Source organism: Natrix helvetica (assembly GCF_964273705.1).
Source record: "Natrix helvetica genome assembly, chromosome: 15".
NCBI classification, from domain to species: domain Eukaryota; kingdom Metazoa; phylum Chordata; class Lepidosauria; order Squamata; family Natricidae; genus Natrix; species Natrix helvetica.
In genome coordinates, this window is record NC_138565.1 from 113096 (window position 1) to 121058 (window position 7963).

The window sequence follows — 7963 nt, forward strand, 5'->3', positions numbered from 1 at the left end:
GCTAACTCTGCCCACAGCCTGGAGCTCGATTTTTAACTGACTCACGCTGACACGGTTGACTCGTCCTTCCAAGTTAGGCATAATGAGGACCCAGATGGTTGTGGGGGCGGGGGGTGGGGGAGCGCAATGGGCTGACTCCGTAAACTGCTCAGAGGGGGCTATAAAGCTCTGTGAAGTGGCATATGAGTCTAAGTGCTGTTGCTATCAGCTTCACTCAACCGCAGCCTCCTCCGGCTTCCCCTTCCTTTCGACCCATTCGCTCTTCTTCCTTGAAGGGAAGGACTGTCCTTTCAAGAGATCAGCCGTACCTGGTTAACTTGATTTGTTGCCACGGTAGCTAAAACTTGAGGAACGCCTTGAGGAACTGATGACCTGGAAGAGGAAGTGAGAAGAAGATGATAGAACCTAACCAAATAATTCAGAACCCAAACTAAACCAATCTTCCGTTCCATAAACAGGCCAGAAACCAACCAGTGATCTCTAGATCAGTGGTCACTAATCTCTGCTTTCTTTTTAAGCACCAGCTAGACTTTTGGAGTCCTTGGTGCTCTCTGATCTTGGTGGTTTTCTTGCAGACGTTTCATGACCCAACTAGGTAACATCATCCGTGCTAGAGTAAGACAAAGAGTAAACTCCATTCCCTTCCATCACTTAGGATTGTTAATTTAGTTGGAGTCATGAAATGTCTGCAAGAAAATACCCACGGTCAGGGAATACACCAAGGACTCCCCTGGTCAACCCTGAGCTGCAAATATTCTCTTCCTATTGGTAAGCTAGACTTTGCCAAGCAGGTACCCTCTGAAGGGGGTTGAGATGATGAATTCGTCTGGAATTCAGGAAACCGCTATAACCCTAAAACCTCCGGATAGTATCCATCTGGAAAAGGCTGGGCTAATTGGCAAGGAGAACAAATCAAATCTTCTCATTTATCAGAGGTGTTAAAGGTGGCAAATCTAATGCTGCCTGCTGCATCCTTGAGTTTGAGTTACTCAGAAGCATCTTCTTGTGTTGGCATACAATCCTTCCCTCCCTCCCTCCCTCCCTCCTTCTGTCCATCCATGTCATCTCTCCATTCATTCAACAGTTTTTCCTTCCTTCTTTCCTTGCCTCTCTCCCCCTACCTAGGTCTCTTTGTTGTCTGTCTGTCTATGTCATCCATCCATCTATCTGTCATCCATCCATTCATCTCTGCATCCTCAGAAAATTCAAGGCAGATTTCCCCAGTTTATATTCCCATAACAACAACCCAGTGAGGTAGGCTGGGCTGACACTAAGCAGCCGGCGCAAAGTCCTGGCCAAGCCAAGAAAATCCAATATTTACAAAGAGAACGGCAGCCTTTTGACCAAGAATTTAACGCTAAGAGGTGAAGTGGCCTCAAGCCAGACTCTCAGCAGAGAAATTGGAGGGAGAAAAAAAATATGAAGTTTCACTGGCTCATGATTTGCAACTCCTGCCAAAATTTTCAGGGTCAGCATAAAACAAAAGAGTAATGGATTCCCTCACCCCGCCCCCCCCCCCGTACCCAAGTGGGAGTACAAAGAGGAAGATTTATAGCCTTATCATCATCATCAGCTAAGCAGATCCACCTTGTACAAACTCACAAAGGCCCCGATTTAGAGAAAGATTCTGGAGAGAGCCGAGCATTTTACTTCCAGCTCTTTCTGCAACTCTGACACTGAAAGCATCGGACGATTTTCTTCCCGCTTCCGGTGTTCGGGTGGTCCTTGACTTACAACCATTTGTTTAGTGACTATTCGGAGTTACAACGGCATAGAAAACAACGGACTGATGGCAACTGGCTCCATTTATGACAGTCGCAGTGTGGGTCGGGTCACGTGATCTCCCCTTTGGCGAGCCAAGTCAGCGGGGAAGAAGCCAGATTCACTTAACAGCCGCGTGACTAACTTAAGAAGCTGCAGTGATCCACTTAACAACCGTGGCAAGAGAAGTGGTAAAATGGGGCAAAAACTCACTTAACACAGCCTTCATTTAGCTCCGTTGGGCAAATCTAGCCAAACCTACTAGGGCTGAGTTCACCCGAGATGGCTAGCTAAGGCTTGTTAAATTCATAGAAACTGCATACACACACACACACAATCCCACTTGTGTAAGAAAAAGAAGCAATGGGTGGAAGAGCATTAGAGAGAGATTCAACCTAGAACTAAAGAGAAATTTCTCACAGTGAGAATGATTAGTCAGTGGAACGGCTAGCCACTGGAAATTGTGGGCACTCCATCAATGGTTTCTTTTTAAAAAAAAAACTGCCCAGCTAAACTTTGAGAGAGCAAGAGAAAACGGTTAGAAAGAAGGGAAATAAGGTACATATTAGTATACTAAAGGGAATTGTACTAATATTATTAATGCTGTATAGTTAATTAAGATGTAAGGGAATTATATCAACATTATCAATTATGGCTAATAAGTTAAATGTTCTTTATGTAAAAAAATGGATTTTGATGGTGTATGTTGCTTAGAGCAAAACAGACCAACAGATGAAACTTGAAATGGCAATTTGGTTTAACTTTGAAGATAATTTAAATTAAGAGACGAAGATGAAATGTTAAAAGAGTGGTATGGGGAATTGGAGAAACATATTTAGCGATGGAGTTGATGTTATTGCAAGAGATTAGAAATTAAGGCGATTGGTGATATTGTTTATGTATGAAGAAGAAAATAAGTTTAAGATAAAAAAAATATGGAAAGAGGCTGAAACTGATATGGCTGAAATTAGAAATAGAGATATGATGTAAAATTAAGGCATCTTTCGGAAACCTGACATTATGCATATGAGAGGATGTAAAAGAAGAGATCATAAAATATGTTAAAATTTGTAATAAAAAAAAAAACCTTTAAACTAAAATAACTGCCCAGCTTCTTCTCCAAGGCAAAATGTCCAGCTATCAACAAAGTTTTGCTCCGCTAAAGGCAACCCTGGCGTGTTCTTGGCTTGCATAATAACCGCTCAGGAGAGGTTTAAGGACATTTGAGTGGGAACAGCTATTTGGTATGGCTGGAAAACTGGATAAAGCATAACTGTGGAAGGCCAACACACACACACACACACACACACACACACACACACACACAGGCGTTATAAATAAACGCTGCAGCCAAAAAGTCAACATTAACAATGAATGAACTCGATCCACTCCCAATATCTTTGCTTTAGGGGATTCGGCAAAGAATCTCTTTCAACAGAATTAAAATTCTTACTTATTCATTAACTGTCCGGCTTGAAGAGTCTCTCCTTCATTTGACAAAGCGACAAGAAGGAAGGCCGAAGTTACCTACCCCACCGCTGCAGAGACTGCTGGGGGAGACCCACTGCTTTTCAGCTCTCGGATGTTGACCACCTGAGGGACATTCTTCAGAGTCGATTCGGTCAGGGAGGTGCTCACCGCTGTCGAGCAAGAATAAAGAGCAAGATAACTTAGAATGGAATGGAACAGAACAGACGAAGGAATAGAGCCGAGTGGAGTGGAGTGGAGTAGAGAATAGGGAGTAGAGTACAGTAGAATAGAACAGAACAGAATAGTGAATAGGGAGTGTAGTAGAGAATAGAATATGGAATGAATAAAATAGGATAAGGAATAGAGTAGAGTAGAGTAAAGAATGGAATGGAATAAATAGAATAGAATTTAAAATTGGAATGAATAGAATAATAGAATTCAGAATTGGAATGGAATAGAATAAGAACACGGAATAGAATAGAATACCTGGATTCTGGTTCGCCACCTGTCTTCTCAAGGCAGCTTCTGCAGCAGCCTGGGGGGCTGGGAGAGTGACGGAAGGAATGGGGGCTCGGTGCTTCACCGTCTTCGTTGCTAACGTCGTGTTCTCTGCCCCAGGGAGGATAGGTTTAGGGGTAGACACTAGGAGAGAGAGAGAGAAGGGGGGTGGGTGGGTGGAAAGGGAGAAAGACGGAGGATATTTGGTTAGGTAATCTCAAAAGTCAAAAGGGATGAATTTCCTTGCCAACGTTATGAACCTCTTCTCCAAATTAAGATCCCTAGGAGGGATTGCTGCTTCCTCAAGAATCCTTTAAGATCACAGTTCTCTCTTCAGCTGGATGCAGGCCACTATTATTCAGCGTCTCTTTTATGACTGCAATTCTACTCTCCCAAATGGAACGTTAAGCGGTCCTCAGAGGCCGATAATGCTAATTATTCCAATATATGAACCGGAGGAACGGCTGTCACGGCTCAGGATAATTTGTCTTTGCCATTCCAGAAAAGGGTTTGAAAACCACGTCAAGAAAGGTCTTTCTGGGATGAAATATAGGTAGCCTTCCACTTGCGATGACAACGGAGACCCAAATTTCTGTCCTTAAGGGAGACATTTCTTAAGGGAGTTCTGCCACATTTTACTAACTTTTTTTCTAATTTTAATGCAAATTTCTAACAGCAAACAACTCAACCAAGGAAAACCCCCACATACACAGAGAAAAAAAGCCACTAGAATATAAATGGACAGCAAACCCCATTCCTTACTGGCACTGATGATGTTACCAAGCTGGGTCATGAAATGTCTGCAAGAAAGCAAGCCAGCTCAGAGCGCACAAAGGACTCTACAGCCCTCCTTTCATTCAATTTTTGCAGGTCTTGTTGTGGCCCGCAGAGCTGGCAGCAGAGTCGGACAGTGAGGAGGTTGGGGAGGAACCTGGGCCAGTCCTGGGGGGCTGAGGGAAGCTCAGACGAGGGCTCTGCGTGGGAGGCAGAGAGGGAGATAGACAGCAGTGAGGCAGAGGAACAGCTGGAGCCTGTTCCCAGTGTGCGTATGCGCAGAGCTGCCAGAAGACAAGGACAACTAAGAAAGCAGGGTCGACTTGGGAGTAAAGCCACACCTTGGAGGTGTTTGGCCCCTCCCAGAGGAAACAAAGGAGGAGCGAAGTGGGAGGGGACTTTTGCAGGAAACAATTGGTTCCTTCGGTCACTTCAAGAGTGGAAAGTTCTGTTTGTGACTATAAGAGACTCTGTGCCAAGGGTTGCCTTGCCCTGCGGTTGGAAGCTAGTTATCTGGCAGCTCTCCCAGCGAGATAAGGTTCGTGTGGATAAACATCCCTCTCAAAGACTGTTTCACTAAGCCTTGCGGACCGGGAATGAAAGGAATTCACAGTTGTGTAAATAAAAGGGGGTTTGCCAGGACCAAGACTCCGCTTCTTGCTTGTTCAGGAAGCCTAAATCAGAACAGGTCTTAACCTCTTTAATCTCCCCCACGGAAAGCTCTCTAAATGGAGAAGAATTGATTAAATGCTGCTATCGACTCACTTAAAGTGCCCATTGTGATGTGGGGTTTGCCAAGATGCAGGGATTGCGACAACAGGGCGGGTTGGATTGAAGGTGTCCGGACGACCGGGGCGTGGCAAGGTGCTGGGATCGGTACCACCACCTCCCCTTCCTCCTGATCCACTGCTTCCGTGTCCTCGTTTTCCAAGGACTGGGTGACTGAAGACGCAGAGCTGATCTCATCCAGGTCTTCATCGTATCTCAGAGACAGGAAAGCCGACTGGGACAGAGTTGCTGCAAAAAAACAAAAAAAAACCCGCAATTAAGCTCCAAATTTCTCTTGAGAAGTGAAACCAAGTTTCACCCCAGTCTAGGGTCTTTACTGACACCGTTGTTAAGCGAACAACCCTGCAGTTGTTCAGTTAGTGACAGGGTAGTGAAGTGAATCTGGCTTCCCCATCGACCAGGCCTGCCGGAAGGTCGCAAAAAGGGGTGACGTGATCCCGGGAAACCTTTTCCTCCCTGCTCTGTCTTCCTATTTGCTTCTGTATTTTTGCATTTTATTCTATAATCTAATTGGAAAAAAAAATGATTCCAGGAAACCAGAAGTACATGCCAGTTGCCAAGGGTCCGGATTTTGATCACATGATACGGGGATGCTGCAACGGTCGGTAAGTTTGAAAACGGTCCTTAAGTCACTTTTTTTCCAGCGCCCCTGTAACTTCCAGCAGCAGCCATTTAGTTCATAAGTACAAAATATTTGTACCCAGATGAGTGCTTAATGGAAAATGGATTGTGTGTGTACATACATACATACATACATACATACATACATACATACAAACATACATGCTGGTTTTGTTGTATTCGGGTCTTTTCCCGTGTAAGGTTGAGATTGTCTTTGAAACGTTGCAAAGACAATCTCAACCTTACACGGGAAAAGACCCGAATACAACAAAACCAGCATACCTACATATATAAATAGTCAAGAACTACATTGATCATCGAGAAAAATTCAGTTGCTAAAGGAGAATGAATGAAAAGAAAAGCAAAATATTTTCAATGATGCTGATTTATTTACCTGGTGCGGTTGAGCGGACAGGGGGCAGTTTTCTCTTAGACAAGAAATTCCTCAGCTGAGACTGCTTCACAACGGACAACTTAGCTGTGAGAACCAGGGAACAGAAGAACAGAGTTTTATGGCCCTTCTTGGGTTCGTAATTCAGTGTGACTTCGAACAGGTCAATAAATGAACTGTCGTAAGTGGAGGATTACGATCGAAAGTTTATTTACTTTCCAAATTGATATATTTTTAGAAACCACTGTGTGGACTATATGCTATGAAGAGACAGCTTAGTGTGGCTGGTTAAAGCGTCAGGTGAAAAAAACGGGAGGCTGTGAGTTCCAGTCCTGCCTTAGGCACACAAGGCCAGCCAATGACCTTGACTCAGGCCTTCCATCCTTCCTAGGTGGCAAAATGAGGACCCAGACTGTTGGGGGCAAGAGGCTGACTCTGTAAAATGCTCAGAGATGGCTGGAAAGCACAGTGAAGCGGTGTATAAGACTTAAGTGCTGTTGCTATTGAGCCAGCCATTTCCTCGGTAGAACCTGGTCAAGTAAACAGCAGGGACTAGTTACCAGCTGCGGGAGATGATGCCTTGGTGGAAGATTCCAGCGTGGCTTTCGTTAAGGCGTTGCTCAGATTCTCCAGCTCGCTCTCCAGGCTGTCACAAAAGGGGGGAAAAATCCTTTCAAAACAGCCTTTCAAAGGAATATTTATGACCACAGACCTTACCTAGCTTGGAAAGCTGCCATGTAAATATTTCCCAAATGAGGTGCTGTGCAAGGAAAGACTTTGCACAGAGTCTCTGAGACTCACGGACAGATCTTCACACTCCTGAAAACGAATCTAACGACCGACCAAGTTGTTTCCTGCAAAAGGCCCTCTTCCCTTTCGCTCCTGTTTTGTTTCCTCTGGGGAGGGGCCATTCACCTGTGGCTCAACCCTGATTTCTGAGCTGTTCTTTTCTTCTGGCAGATCTGTGCATGCACACACTGGGAACGGGCTCCCATTGTTCTTCTGCCTCACGGCTGCCTAGCTCCGAAGGCAGCTGAGGTCTGCCGGACGGCCTTGGCCCTGTCTATGCCTCTGTCGCAGAGCCCTCCCCAGACTCCAGGACTGGCCCATGCTCCTCCCCAACCACCTAATTTCTGGAGAATTCTTCTCACCTCTGGATGCTGGTGTGAGAAGAACCTGGAGCGGATGCGTTCCACGGAGTGACGTGGTTGTACAAGCGGAGTTCGTACAAGCTGCCGACCAACTTCTTCAGCCTCTTCCTCTGCTGGTTGATGATCTCCCTGTTGTTCGTGAGGGCGTTGAAGAGAGTCTCTCGCTCAGGGACAGCTAGACGCCTACGTCAAAAAAGCAGGGAGGGAGAACGAGGTCAGGCATCGAGGGGAGGAAAAAGGTTGGGGGACGTAGCTGTGCTTGCAATCCACTAAAAGCAGGTTCAGAAGTACTTTACGAGAAACGTTTTACACTGTTCTGTACACCACAGAATCCCTAATGCTACTAGGATGTGGATAAGCTGGGTTGGCAAAATCAGAAACGAGGAGGTGAAAAGCCGCCTGGGAAAGCCAAGGGAAATCATCAAAGCCACGAAAAAGCGAAAGTTAGAATATTTCGGATATGGGATGCGACACCTGGAAAAATAGGGCATCCTTCACTTGATCCTCC

At 45.4% G+C, this 7963-nt stretch overlaps 1 protein-coding gene across 1 annotated transcript in view; it reads right to left on the reverse strand.

Moving 5' to 3' along the window:
- NUP214 (nucleoporin 214) overlaps positions 1-7963 on the reverse strand; it is a 58881-nt gene that overhangs the window by 18922 nt on the left and 31996 nt on the right. The window lies entirely within an intron of this gene.